The sequence below is a fragment of the Triticum dicoccoides genome, chromosome 6B (assembly GCF_002162155.2).
Source record: "Triticum dicoccoides isolate Atlit2015 ecotype Zavitan chromosome 6B, WEW_v2.0, whole genome shotgun sequence".
Lineage (NCBI taxonomy): Eukaryota > Viridiplantae > Streptophyta > Magnoliopsida > Poales > Poaceae > Triticum > Triticum dicoccoides.
This window is the reverse complement of record NC_041391.1, coordinates 686625454-686633473: the sequence shown is the minus strand read 5'-3', so window position 1 is coordinate 686633473 and position 8020 is coordinate 686625454. Positions and strand designations below refer to the sequence as shown.

General features: G+C 43.8%; 1 pseudogene; it reads right to left on the bottom strand.

Annotated features, from left to right (window-relative positions):
- Nucleotides 1–3457: 3457 nt before the first annotated feature.
- Nucleotides 3458–5907, bottom strand: LOC119321502 (annotated as a pseudogene).
- Nucleotides 5908–8020: the final 2113 nt, after the last annotated feature.

Sequence of the window (8020 nt, the reverse complement as noted above, 5' to 3'; positions counted from 1 at the left end):
TCCTCCTATGATCTCTAGCCTAATTGTATAGATTAACTACTAGAGATATTGTAGGGTTAGTTGGCTTGTCAACCTGTATATATTGTAACAGACTCGATGAATACAATTTAGTTGCATCCTATAATCTTCTACAAAATGCAAACAAATATTTTTGTAGTTGGCATATATAGTTGTTCAATTGTGTACTACAACAAATAAAACTAAAAATAAAAAGGGAGGTAGGAGGGTTTGCACCACTATCTCATGGCCATATAAAAGCAACTAAAATTCACATGCTAGCTTTTTTCCCCTATAACCTTGAACATAATGTTAGATAAAGGCGCTATAGAATAAAACCAGATGCAGCTTGAAGTGAATACATAAAAATTTGTTACTAGAAATGTTAACTAGCCACTGGTAGCTCCATGATCAGTACTAATTCAACGCTTGCTTTGGAGCTAGAATTGAACTTTGGTAAGGGGATTTAAAGAACGATGGTATCAATCAAAAGGACAAAATCACAATCTAGTTTTGACGGCATGCTGTATTTGAGCAGTTGATGCATGAAACAAAAGGAGTACTTAGTCCTAGACCAGAGCCTGAATTCTGTAGCCTAACTAATCCATACAATAATAAGCTATGCGTACGATGTCACCATGTGGCATTTTGGCCGGCCGAGGGAAGAGCTCAGCTTCCCGGAGATGGAGACCCGGGAAGATCTGGAGTTCCCCGTACCTGTGAATTTCAAGATACAACCGATCAAGAGGAGGATGAAGAAGAAAAGTAAGAAGCCGGCGATTCGCATTGCTCAGCGATAGTGACAAAGCGGCGGTGGCGAGGTTCACGCGAGAGCATCCAGGTTATGTCCAGGCCGAGCAAGAGTTCTATTAGAAGCGTGACGCCGAGCAGAAAAAGAAGACGATGAAGAAGGGGGACGGGATCGACCCCTCGGCGGTGATTCCCATCGAGTCTAACTCGTTGGGCTGGGATGACTCAGAGGAAGAGGAGGTTGAGACGCTTGACGACTCGGACGACCACAGCAAAGGCGAGTTCTGGCAGCGGCTAGAAAACGACGGTGACTAGTTTTATGTTTGATGTAGTTCAAGTAGACTCGAGGAGCAGTAGTTTGGTATGATGTAGTAGTTTTTATTATGTTTATTTTTGTTTTGTTTTATAAACTATGTTTACTTCAAATGAACTTGGTATGTTTCAATTACGTTTGAAATGATATAGTAGTTCATCTAGTTTTACATCATCTATTAGTCGAGTTGGACGTTTTCTGATGATGTAAAAACACTTTTTAATTGTGTATATTCTACTCACATCATTTTTAGATTGTGTAAAATACATCATCTATTGAAGATACTCTAAGGCCAACTTTGACGCAGAGACCCATTTCGTCGGTTTTTGTCTGTTTGGATCTGCAAGGCCAAAAAATATGGTCCAATGCAGAGACCCATTTCGTCTGCATATCCATTTTGTGTCCACTTTGACCCATTTACTTCGGGTCAGATTTGGGACGAAGCGGACGTTGTCCGTTGTCCATCCATTCGTGTCCATCTTTTTCTGGCCTGCCCATCACCCACCCACCCATCCCACCTTTTTTTCTCTCTCGTCACTCACCTAGACATCCACGACTCCACCCACCACACATCCCACCGGCAGTGCAGGCAGGAGAGGAGCTCATGCGCTTTGAGTGTGGCCACCACCGCTGCAAAGAGAGGAGCTCTTGCGTCTCGAGGTTCTCCGTCGCCGCTCCACCTCCCCAGCTTTGCAGTGCGCCGGCTCCACCTCTTCCACATTGCGCAGACCGCCATGGCTTTGGAGGAGCAGTCGTAGGCCGCGTTCAGCTACAGGCCGACCACGTGGTGGCTTCTGCGGTGGCCTATGTGACGTTGGGTCTCGACTTGGCCTACACAGCAGGAATCAGCAGCTCGACAGAGAGACGCATGGGCCTTAAATCAAATCAAATGCTATGATTTTTTTCTCCTATTGTAACGCATGGGTCTTTTTCTGCTAGTTTTGATAATAGGTCAGATGGTGTTCATCTTAAAGTGTTTCGTCCCGCTGTGGCATATGCTGTAATGAATGATCGTTTGATCTTTTAAGGACCCCAATATCTGGGAGACATCAGCTGAGAGGGAACCTCCAGCGAATGTTTTCGTTCGCCTGGGAGAGATCCTCCTGCGAATGTTTCTCCTATTTGCCAGTGGGGAGGGTCATGGCAACCCCCAATTGGCTCAAAGCCCACTAAAATTGTTTTGTGTGAGAAAATGACATGCACAAAAAATCAGAAAAAGTGCAGTAATACAAAATGCGATCCTCTCAAAATTAAAATGCCACCTCTCAAAATAAAAATATCATCCTCGTTAAAAAATGCTTGCGTCCCACCTCTCCAATGTTTCTCCTCGTGACGCTCAACCATGGCGCAAACCACACACCCTGTCCTGCTTCAAGGGCGGCACTCCCGCAGTGACCTCCCCATATCGTCATCTCCTCCTAGCATCCGCACATCATGAAGGTGATGGTGCCGACTGTTCTTGCCTGCAACGCCCCCAAAACCTATGCCCGCTCCACTGCAGCACCCCGTCAAAGATCAGATGATGCGGGACAGGGAAACATCCCCCAAAGGCGCACCCGAGGAAGAGGCTTCGTCATCACGCTGACCAAGGACTTCACTGCCATCGTCTGCCTTCGTCGCCATCGGTTTCCTTTCTTTCAGGTCATGTAGAGTTCTGACTTTATTTCTTTTCCTTAGTTTAGGAAATTTATCTAGCGACTGAAGCAGAATAATCTCTTAAGGCGTGAAAGCAGAGCACATGTATGGTGCACATGATGGCCGAGAGGGAGGAAAAGAAATGCATTTGTGCTTATAGCTATGTAGTGAAAACTAGACATAATGTTACTCCCTAGCGTTTTCAAAACTAGAATTAAACGATCGGCACATACTTCGCTTGTTTTCCCCTGGCGAACGCACATGTATTTAGCTAGTAACAGATCTCAGTTTCTGTTGTCTCAAGGTCTTGAAGGACGTTTCTTTTGAGCTTATTTAGATGAAATGACTATTTGATACTTGAATTAATTGTGACATTTACAATTCTTATGTTACCTTAGGATAAGATGGCCTTTGCAGTTATTTCCTTCCACCGATATACCAAGGAAAAAGAAACACAAAACAATAATCATAGCAACAAGAGGCACGGTTGACATGCTGGATTTGAAGGAAAGGAGTCCAGAAAGTCAGAAACCAATAAACTAAACCAGTATTAAATTCGACACACTGACATCACTAATTCAAAGTTGAACCAAACTGTAGGTTGCATAAGAATAACTTCCATCATTATGCAGGTTAAGTAGGCATCAGCTAATTAGTATAACCATGACTCTACTAGCCTACATAAATCTTAAACCCCACATCACCAAAAGAACACCCGCCGTAAGGGAGATCGGCAAAACAGCAATATGGCATAACAATCAGTCAATTGCCATTATTCACATGGATGATATGGACTTCCATGGTACTCCCCTGGTTGCTCAACGGCTCAAAGAGGCAGATATCACCTATGTTCAAACAGTTGTCCTTGACAAACTTACTCCATCCCCTTTCGATCCGATAATCATTGCGCGAACTGCTGAAGCTCGCATTCCATTTTTTCTCGCCTAGCTGGAAGCAGATGACTTTCCCATCTCCAAAATGTTCCTCCCCGTACGTGATTGGGACAGTCTGTTACAGATTAAAACCAAAGAGGTAATAGGTTAGAAGTAAAATAATATTGCATGTAATTGTAAACTAAGGTATGACCAGTTATGAATACTATTACAGCATAAAAAAAGTGTCGTGTGTTTGTCCATAAAGAGAAGCACGTTAACAGACTTGAATGTGCATGGTCGAAGCAACAAATAAATATGGATGGAGCTACTCACCAGGGAGAATGTTGGACGAACATTGGCCTTGCCAATCAGAGCAACAAAGATGGTTATGCCACTTCTGCGTGAACGGATAGTCCGGACCATGTCTTTCACCTGCTGCTCCTGAGCAGAGGTTAGCTTGGTCTTATCCGTGGTAATATAACCATCCTTCTCCTGCTGCTTCTGAGATGAGGTTGGATTTCTTCTAACAACACGCCTGAAACCAAGTGCATTCCGGACATGATCATGTGACGAGAAAGAGCCATCTCCTTCTCCTGTGTGTGTGTAAACAGAAACAAATAAATACAGGTATAAAAGATAGATGTTTGTTAAAAGGGGGAGAATATATTATGTGCTATTTTTTTACCAGCTGATGACTTGGAGGAGGAATGATTCAGGGGAGGCTGCATTAGCATGGCCTGCTGCTGAGGCTGAACATCAAAGTGAGCAGGCGGTGGCATTAGCATGAGCGGAGGAGAACAGTCCACGGGGCCATCAGAAGGATGTTGGCTCACGGTTTCAGCATCATTTGTGTGCCTTTCGAGTGCACGAGGCGGGAGTGGATCGACAACGGATGAAGCCTTCTCACGCCCAAGTTGATCCAAGATTATGACACTGAACCGGGAGTTCCCATTGTATCCGAATAATATTATTCTGTCACCCATCTCTAGACTAAACTTCTGTACGAAACTCCCCCATCCCGCTGCAAGCACAAGCTGCTCTTCTTGGTTCTTGATAACTTTAATTATGTATCGACATTTATTCTTTGTTTCAAGTTCAATCTCTCCTGGGATCTCTCCCTTGAAACGCTGAACAAATTCCTTTTGGATGATCTGCCGAAATACGTTTCAAGATATTATATTGTTTGAAAGAACAGTTCGTAAACAAGATACAAAATGAAACGGCAACCATACCACAAGGACTTTTTGGGCGAACTAACATACTAGAATGTTCTATCATGCTGGCATAAATCTAGTCATCAAATTAACTGGAGAAATGTTCACAATGATGCAATAACTACACACGGTACACATAATTTAAACTAGAAGAACGAAGAAAAACACAGCTGGTCTCATGAGAAACAACAAAATCACAGGACCTAAGGGAGTGGTACTGTTTTGAATATGAATTACCATCTTATCTTGGAAATCACCCATCATGCGCATCAAAAAATATTTCTTTTCATCGTCCAAGTTCATATAGTGATGTTCATCCCAGATTTCACATGTTTCACAAAGCATGTTCATTTGTCTTGCAGACCTGCAGTGCAAAAGCCATTTTAAGTGAGATTTGTTCTTGCCCTATGAAATGGTATCGTACATAATAATTAAAGACTAGCTAGATACTTTACCCGATTTCGTTGCGTCTTCCTTGGACTTGTGGTGGAAAAGGATCGACAAGAACAGATGATGCTTTCTCACGGCCAAGCTTATCGAAAATTACAATACTAAACAGAGAGTCTCCATTGTATCTGAATAATAAGGAATCACCCAACTGTAGAAGGAAGTTCTCGACGAATTGGGGCCAACCCACTGTAAGAACATGCTTTTCTCGGTACTTGGCAACCTTGATTGTGTAACTAACCCTGTTTCGAGTTTCTAGGTTGATCTCATCCGGGATCTCGCCTTTCAGGCATCGCACCCACTCTTTTGGGATTATCTGCACAAAGAAATTTAAAAATATATCTGCTGAAACGATATAGTTCCTGAACAAGGTCCAAACACGCTTCAAGGAAACATGTTGAATGCTTACGAAAGTAGCTAGTGCCTAAACGCATAAGAAACAAAACATGCATTCCGTACTGGGACTAAATCTAAGAATAGATATTAGTTACCGTCTGTTGTTGAAAATCACCCAACATAAGCACCAAGAAATGTTTATTTTCGTCCTCCAAATTTTTGTAGTTGTATTCATCACGCTGTGTGCATCTTCCACAAGACGGAGACATGGTCTTAGCCTGGCCACCTGCAGCACAAAAAAGTGGAATGTGAAGACATGAAGAGAGTTCATATACGTCATGATGGATCGAGAGGAAGAGAGCAGAGCAGCGCACCAACAAATCGACGGAGGATTACTGGCCAAGATCACACTAAAATCTGAGGGTGGAGAAGTCCAAGATCGAACTATAGCGGAGATCACGCTGAAAAATGTAGAGTTGGTCTCTCTCTCATTGTTTGAAAATGAATACATAGCTGTTGTATTTATAGCCTTATTACTAAAAATATAGCCGTTGGAATATATTAATTGTCCAACGGCTATATTATACCAACAGCCACGGGACTACTAGTTGTCCAACGGCTATATTATACCAACGGCCGCGGGACTATTAGTTGTCCAACGGCTATATTCCAATAATAATTGTCCAACAGCTATACTCCAATGGATTTTTTATGACTAATATAAATGCGTACAATTCAATGCACGTTCATATTTGGTAGTAGAATATGTTTTTAGAGATATTTGGTAAAATATTAATTGCACGTTGATATTAGCTAAGATTAATTGCATGTTGGTATTAGGTAAGATATTAATTGCAGGATAATTATATGATTATCACTGATAGTAATATTTGGTATAATATTTATTGCAAGTTAAACATGTTGAGCTCTCGTCACTGAAGCAATTTTGACCGTCGGATTGACATGAATTGATGGTCGAGATTAACTGGATCTACCTCTTTAAATCTTTTTATGTCTTTATTATTGACTATAGATTATACTTTGACAATCATTAATACTCCCTCCGTCTCAAAATTCTAGTTACATTTTAGTGTTAGATACATCCGTATCTAGACAAATGTAAGACAAGAATTTTGGAATGGAGAGAGTATACAACGGTTATTCCAATGCCTATTTTTAAATGGTTATAATTTCCACGGTATTTTCCAATAATTATATTGACAAAGTTCTCATAGCTACATTTGAGCTCGAGAAACAAACACAGAAATGTTTGTGTACGCGTGAACATGAAACACAGGGACTCGACGGCTGTCTCTAGAATATCACGAGCCTTCGATCAATGGCACAACTAAAACAACTCTAGCAGACCCCGCAAAAGGTTTTGACCTGCAAAATAACCGTCAAAATGCGGGCGCGCGGTGAAAATCCCGCCCGAACAGACACCGCAAATGCGGCCAGCCCGCAAGAAAATTTGAGGGGCGCGGCAAAAACTCGGCCTCCACCCGCGTATTTGCGCCTCCCCCTGGCCCGTCGGTGGCCTGCATATAGTGGGAGCGGTTGGTCGGGGGGGGGGGGGGCATTTCAGCCCGTGCTTTTCCCCCACCAACAACCTCCCCTCTGCCCCTCACCCCACCGCCGCCCAATATTCTGGCGAAAGTGGCTGGCGGGAGCACGCCGAAAGGCCACCACACGCACGAGGTTGCCCTCCGCTCCCCTCCCTTCCCCCTCCTCCTGCGTCGGCGTGCCGGGACCTTGCGGATCTACGGCGCTTCATCGCGGGCGGCCGGATTTGGCATTCCCGGCCACCGGCGGCTGCGCCAAGCTATGGAATGGTCGGGGAGCACCTCGCGCAGCTCCGACAAAGGCTCATCGGCGCATGCAGGTGCGGGTTCGTCCGCTCGCCGCCGCCGATGGTTTGTCGGCATGGATTCAGCTGTCCGTCCGCCGGGCTCGGCCCTTGCGCAGAGGCTCTGTGGCTCGCCGATGCCGCTCATACAGTGTGACGACTGCCTGCGGACAGTGCTGCGGCTGACTTCGGGCACGCCGAAGCACCCCGGATGGGTGTTCTTCAAATGCGAAAACGACAGGGTACGTGTTGTTTTGCATTCAGCTCATTTCGATAGCTCATTATGTTGGCTCATTTCGAACATCATCATGCGTGTAGGAAGATGGATGCTCATTTTGATTTTGGGAAGGCCAATATATTGATTTATTGATAGAAAGAAAATTGATAGATGTTCGTGCACTCTTTAGTACAATCGAAGGCAATGAAGCACATGCATGTGCAACTAGAGGGGAGGCAACATCTACTTTTTTAGAACCAAAGAAGAATAATGAAGAATGCAAGATCAAGAATCCGTAGATCAACAACGAGTGCATGAAGAAGATATTGCTTCAACTAGTGGGAGAAGTTATGGAAGTTGTGTCCTATGTATCCAATGTGGTTGAAAATG